The sequence below is a fragment of the Triticum dicoccoides genome, chromosome 1B (assembly GCF_002162155.2).
Source record: "Triticum dicoccoides isolate Atlit2015 ecotype Zavitan chromosome 1B, WEW_v2.0, whole genome shotgun sequence".
In the NCBI taxonomy this organism is placed as follows: Eukaryota; Viridiplantae; Streptophyta; class Magnoliopsida; order Poales; family Poaceae; genus Triticum; species Triticum dicoccoides.
This window is the reverse complement of record NC_041381.1, coordinates 558,491,398-558,499,146: the sequence shown is the minus strand read 5'-3', so window position 1 is coordinate 558,499,146 and position 7,749 is coordinate 558,491,398.

Below are 7,749 nucleotides of genomic sequence, written 5' to 3'. Positions count from 1 at the left end.
AAGGGCTGGCTTGCCTCCTGATGAGCCTGCGCGGCGAATTGCTCGCAAGCCTACCGTCATTTCACACAACTACTAGCACACCCTGTACGGTGAGTGCGTAGCAAACACACACATGAATTAAATGGTGGTAGTGATTTTAATTGCAAAAATTAGATAGTGCTAGTGATTTTTAGCTGCATATTTTGACAAATCGCAGCGTCTCTTGGCTTAGCGCCGAAGTCTGGCTTTAATTTGCATACCGTATTCAATCTGAACCGTTTGCGTTGAAGAGATGCACAAATCCTGTGTTGAACAGCTTGCACACTTCCCGGTGAGCCTCTCGGTCAGCCTGCACACTAGACTGCACTCACACGCCTCCCATTCAGTCAAGCAGTTGTCTGCACGACACCTCCTATAGCCATTAAAACCAAGACACGTGGCGTCACATAAATGGTTAACAGAACGCTCACAATTTGAATTATACAAATGTTTGAGATATTAAAGTCGCAGCTATTTGTTTCAAAATGCCTTTGTTGGCTGTTATTCGAGTGCGCCTTCTCTCAAAATGGAGAGCAAAAACACCACAACATGTTGGGGGCCATTCAATGTTAGCATGCCAAGTTTCATGAATTTCAGACGAGTTTTGGATTTACTAGAATTTAAAAACAAAGTATCTCAATGTTTTACCGGTAATCAACGGTGCCCTGGTGTTTGAAATTCATTCCCATTTCTTGCATGGGACTTAAGCATGCACCCAAGGACACATATTTGATTTTCCAACCAATTTATATGCACCGGAGCATGAGCATGTAGTTCAAATTTGAATTATGCACATAAATGCATCGAAAACTCAATTAATGCATAAAAATATCCGAACAAACCCCGAAAAATCCCAAAAATTGACACAACACTCTTGTTGTTCTCTGTTGAGACTAGAATTTTTTTGAAAGCAATAAGAGGCAGCGGATATCGTTTCGTCCCCAAAGGTGGGACGTTCCCTACCAAAACCATTAGGCTTGTTGTGAGAAGCTCTGGTTTGTGAGAAGCATATTCCCAAACCTGCCCAAATGGGAGAAAAAAATTACCACGGCATGTTGGTGCCGCTCCATGATAGCATGCCAAGTTTCATGAATTTTAGACGAGTTTTGGATTTACAAGAATTTAAAAACAAGAAATCTCAATGTCTACGGCCGAGTGATGGTGGCAGGGTGTTCGACATTCCTTCCCACTCCCTGCATGGGACATAAGCATGCAACCAAGGACACATATTTGAATTTTCAACCAATTTATATGCATTAGAGCATGTGCCTGTAGTTCAAATTTTAATTATGCACATGAATGCATAGATAACTCAGTTAATGCATAAAAATGTCCAAACGAACCCCGAAAATCCCAAAAATTGACACAACACTCGTGTTGTTCTATGTTAACATTAGAATTTTTTTGAAAGCAATAAGAGGCAGCTGATGTCTACTACGCAACTTTATTCTTGTAGACACGTGTTGGGCCTCCAAGCGCAGAGTTTTGTAGGACAGTAGCAATTTTCCCTCAAGTGGATAACCTAAGGTTTATCAATCTGTGAGAGGTGTAGGATGAAGATGGTCTCTCTCAAACGACCCTGCAACCAAATACAAGAAATCTCTTGTGTCCCCAACACACCCAATACAATGGCAAATTGTATAGGTGCACTAGTTCGGCGAAGAGATGGTGATAAAATTGTAATATGGATGGTACAAATATATTTTTATAATCTAAATAAATTAAAACAGCAAGGTAGCAAATAGTAAACGGGCACAAAAATGGTATTGCAATGGTTGAAAATGAGGCCTAGGGTCCGTACTTTCGCTAGTGCAACCTCTCAACAATGCTAACATAGTTGGATCATATGATTATCCCTCAAAGTGCAATAAAGAATCACTCCCGAGTTCCTATTAGCGGAGAACAAAAGATATGAATTATTTGTAGGTCACGAAACCACCTCAAAGCTATTCTTTCCGTTCCATCTATTCAAGAGTTCATACTAAAATAACACAAAGCTATTTTTTTCGTTCGATCTATCATAGAGTTCATACTAGAATAACACCAAAGAAAATTCATATTCATAATACTCAGCCCACACAAAGAACTATAAAGAGACCCCAAAGTTTCCGTCGGAGAAAAACATGCATCAACCCCTATGCATAGATTAGCCCAATATCACCACGGGAATCTGCGAGTTGAATGCCATAACACATATCAAGTGAATCAATAAGATACCTCATTGTCACCTCAAGTATTCATATTGCAAGACATATATCATGTGTTCTCATCTCTGAATATTCAATCCGACAAGAAAAAACTTTGAAGGGTAAAGATTCAATTCATCATAACAAGAGTATAGAGGGTAGAAACATCATATGATCTGACTATATTTACAAAGCCCATGATATAGATCACGAGAGAGAGAGAGAGAGAGAGAGAGAGAGAGAGAGAGAGAGAGAGAGAGAGATCAAACACATAGATACTGGTACAAACCCTCAACCCCGAGGGTGGACTACTACCTCCTCATCGTGGTGGCCGCCGGGATGACGAAGATGGCCACCGGTGATGATTCCCCCCTCCGGCAGGGTGCCGGAACGGGGTCTAGATTGGATCTCGTGGATACATAGGCCTTGCGGTGGTGGAACTTCTGATCTAGGGCTGCCCCGAAGGGTTTTGGAATATTTGGGAATTTATAGTGTAAAGAGGGGGTGCGGGAGGCCACCGAGGTGGGCACAACCCACCTGGGCGCGCCTGGGCCCCCAGGCATGCCCTGGTGGGTTGTGCCCCCCTCGGGGCACCCCCAGGCGCTTCTCTGGCCCAATGGTGCTCTTTTGGTAAATAAAAAATGTCCAAAAAGTTACACGGTGTTTGGACTCCGTTTGATATTGATTTCCCGCGATGTAAAAAACAAGCAAAAAACAGCAACTAGCAGACACCGGGTCAATAGGTTAGTCCCAAAAAATGATATAAAGTTGCTATAAAATGATTGTAAAACACCCAAGAATGATAAAATAATAGCATGAGTACTTCATAAATTATAGATACATTGGAGACGTATCAGCATCCCCAAGCTTAATTCCTACTCGTCTTCGAGTAGATAAATGATAAAAGAAACAATTTATGAAGTGTGAATGCTAGAAAAGTGCATAAGTTTGATCAATGATAATTTCAATCACTTTTTCTAGCATCATAGCAGAAATTCTTTCTTATAAAACTTCTCATGTTATAGTAGCAAACAATTCACATGTTAAGGTTCAAACAATGAATTCTCTTGAAGCTCAACAACCTATGTTCTCAGTCACCAAGCAATTGCAATTCAACCTATGTATGCTCAACCCCTTAGTGCAAAAGAATGTCACGTTATATTGCCCCTTATGATAGCAACCTTTATTATTCAGTCTGTCGCTTTTATTGCTTTGCCATCATAAGTTCATACAACGCTCAATTTTCTCTTGCACTAAATGATCTAACACTTTTAGAAGCAATTTTTATTGCCTTATTGCACCGATGACAACTTACTTGAAGGATCTTGCTCAATCCTTAGGTAGGTATGGTGGCCACTTGAAAATATGATTTGGGTTTAAGGGTTTTTGGATGCACAAGTAGTATCTCTACTTGGTGTGGAATTTTTGTCTAACAAAGATGGGGGGCAAGCACCACATGTTGAAGGATATATGACAATATAACTTCTATGTGAATATGAGCAAACATAAATCATTATGTTGTCTTCCTTGTCCAACGTCAACAATTTTGGCATATAATATTTTGATGGGGGCTCACAGTCACAAAAGATTTCCATGATAATGTATTTGCATATGAAAGTTCTCTTCCTTATACTAATTATTTGTGAATTGCTTGTATGACTATTATTGTGATTGTCAAGCCTCAAAAGATTTCACTTTCTAAACCCAGTGTGAAGCTACCACTAAGCATGATATAATTTCAACTTCATGACATTAAATTTATTCAACAATTTACTCATAGGATATAAGTGAAGCACAAAAGTAAATGACAAACTACTCCAAAAAGATATAAGTGAAGATCATGCGAGTAGTTAAGTAAACGTGTAGCTATTTGAGGAGTCTCTTTTATTTAAATCTTTCAGATCTAAGTATTTTATTAAAGCAGCAAGCAAAATTAAAATAAAATGACATTTCAAGAGTAGCACAACTCATGTGAAGAAGCAAAAACTTAGGCTCAACCGATACTAACCGATAATTGTTGAAGAAGAAAGGTGGGATGCCTACCGGGGCATCCCCAAGCTTAGATGCTTGAGACTTATTGAAATATTAGCTTGGGATGTCTTGAGCATCCCCAAGCTTGAGCTTTTTTGTCTCCTTAATTCCTCTTATATCACGGTTTCCCTAAATCTCAAAAACTTCATCCACACAAAACTCTACAAGAACTCGTGAGATAAGTTAGTATAAAATCAGTGCAAAACCTTATCATTCTCTACTGTAGCAAATCACTAAAATTATTATTCAACATTGCATACTAAACTCCTCTACATATTTAATACTCCTATCCTCAAATAGAATCATTAAACAGGAAAACATATGCAATCAATGCAAACATAACAGCAATCTGCCAAAACAGTACAGTTTGTAAAGAATGCAAGATTCATCATACTTCCCTAAACCCAAAAATTATTAAAAAAATACCAAAATGTAGGAAATTTATCAGAGATTATTTTGAAGAAAGTTTCAACAATTTATCATAATCTTACTTTTCTACGGAATTTTTGCAACATCGATAAACTTTCTATTTTGAAACAGCAACATGTGTACTTGAGAAATAAGCATGGCAAATGCTATCATTGCCACTTTTATTGAAAAGAAAGATGCAAAAAATTATTATAAATAACAGAAAACAAATCCTAACAAAATAAAATGACACTCCAAGTAAAACTCATATCATGTGACGAATGAAAACATAGCTCCAGTGAGGTTACCGATAATGTTGGAGACGAAAGAGGGGATGCCTTCCAGGGCATCCCCAAGCTTAGTTGCTTGGATATTCCTTGAATATTACCTTGGGGTGCCTCGGGAATCCCCAAGCTTAGGATCTTTTCACTCCTTATTCTCATCATATCGACATCTCACCCAAAACTTGAAAACTTCAATCACACAAAACTTAAAGGAACCTTGTGATATAGGTTAGTATGATAAAGAGCAAACCATTTCACTTTTGGTACTGTCAAAGACAAGATTCATAATTGATTCCACAAAATTACTACTGTAGCATATCATTTCCACAATTTGTATTGAGCAATATAAGCCATAGAAACAAGGAAACAAGCAAACTATGCATTGAAAAAAGAATCTGTCAAAAACAGAACAGTATATAGTAATCTGTACTCAAACCATACTTCTGCTACTCCATAAATTATGAAAAAATTGTACCACGTTAGAAATTTGTATATTAATCTTCTGCAAAAAGAATCAACTCAAAATCACTCTTCTGTTAAAAATTAGAGCTATTTTTGTGAGCCCAAGAGTTTCTGTTTTTCAGCAAGATCAAATCAACTATCACCCAACATGATCCCAAATGCTTTACTTGGCACTTTATTGAAACAAAGACAATAAAACATGATTACTAAAGTAGCCTAATCATGTGAACATACAAAAAAAGTAGGTAAAAGTGTTGGGTTGTCTCCCAACAAGCGCTTTTCTTTAATGCCTTTTAGCTAGGCATGTTGATTTCAATGATGCTCGCATAAAAGATAAGAATTGAAACATGAAAAAGAGCATCATGAATCACATGGAAAGCACAAGACTAACCCACTTACTATGCGTATGTATTTTGTGATAAAATAATTCATGGGAACAAGAATCAACTAGCATTGGAAGGCAAAACATGCATAACTTCAAAACTTTCAACACATAGAGAGGAAACATGATATTATTGAGATATGTAAAAGCATATGTTCCTCTCTCACAATAATTTTCAGTAGAATCATGAAGAAATTCAACCATATAACCATCACATAAGGCATTATTTTCATGACACATAAGCATAGAAAACTTATTACTCTCCACACAAGCAAATTTCTTCTCATCAATAGTAGTGGGAGCAAACTCAACAAAATAACTATCATGAGAGTGAAAATTAAAATCATGATGACAATTTTCTTGGTTATCATTATTCAATATAGCATACATGTCATCACCATAATCATCAAAGATAGGAGGCATGCTTTCATCATAATAAACTTGCTCATCAGAACTTGGGGGACTAAAATATCATCTTCATCAAACATAGCATCCCCAAGCTTACGGATTTGCATATCACTAGCATCATGGATATTAGAAGAATTAATACTAGCAACATTGCAATCATGCTCATCATTTATGCCAACCATTCTACTGAATTCTTCTTCTATCAATTGAACACAATTTCCCGAACCATCATTTTCAGGAAAGATATTATAAAGATGATAAAAAATATGATGCAACCTTAATTCCATTTTTTGTAGTCTTCTTTTATAAACCAAACTAGTGAATAAACAAGAAACTAAAAGATTCGATTGCAAGATCTAAAGATATACCTTCAAGCACCTCCCCGGCAACGGCACCAGAAAAGAACTTGAAGTATACTACACAACTTTATTCTTGTAGACACACGTTGGGCCTCCAAGTGCAGAGTTTTGTAGGACAGTAGCAATTTTCCCTCAAGTGGATAACCTAAGGTTTATCAATCCATGAGAGGTGTAGGATGAAGATTGTCTCTCTCAAATGACCCTGCAACAAAATACAAGATATCTCTTGTGTCCCCAACACACCCAATACAATGACAAATTGTATAGGTGCACTACTTCAGCGAAGAGATGGTGATAAAAGTGTAATATGGATGGTAGAAATATATTTTTATAATCTGAATAAATAAAAACAGCAAGGTAGCAAATAGTAAACGGGTACAAAAATGGTATTGCAATGCTTGAAAATGAGGCCTAGGGTCCGTACTTTCGCTAGTGCAACCTCTCAACAATGCTAACATAGTTGGATCATATGATTATCCCTCAAAGTGCAATAAAGAATCACTCCCGAGTTCCTATTAGCGGAGGACAAAAGATAGGAATTGTTTGTAGGTCACGAAACCACCTCAAATCTATTCTTTCCGTTCGATCTATTCAAGAGTTCATACTAAAATAACACAAAGCTATTTTTTCCGTTCGATCTATCCTAGAGTTCGTACTAGAATAACACCAAAGAAAATTCATAATCATAATACTCAATCCACACAAAGAACTATAAAGAGACCCCAAAGTTTCCGTCAAAGAAAAACGTGCATCAACCCCTATGCATAGATTACCCCAATATCACCGCGGGAATCCACGAGTTGAATGCCATAACACATATCAAGTGAATCAATAAGATACCTCATTGTCACCTCAAGTATTCATATTGCAAGACATGTGTTCTCATCTCTGAATATTCAATCCGACAAGACAAAACTTTGAAGGGTAAAGATTCAATTCATCATAACAAGAGTATAGAGGGAGAAACATCATATGATCTGACTATATTAACAAAGCCTATGATATAGATCACGAGAGAGAGAGAGAGAGAGAGAGAGAGAGAGAGAGAGAGATAGAGAGAGAAAGAGATCAAACACATAGCTACTGGTACAAACCCTCAGCACCGAGAGTGGACTACTCCCTCCTCATCATGGTGGCCGTCAGGATAATGAAGATGGCCACCGGTGATGATTCCCCCCTCCGGCAGGGTGCCGGAATGGGGTCTAGATTGG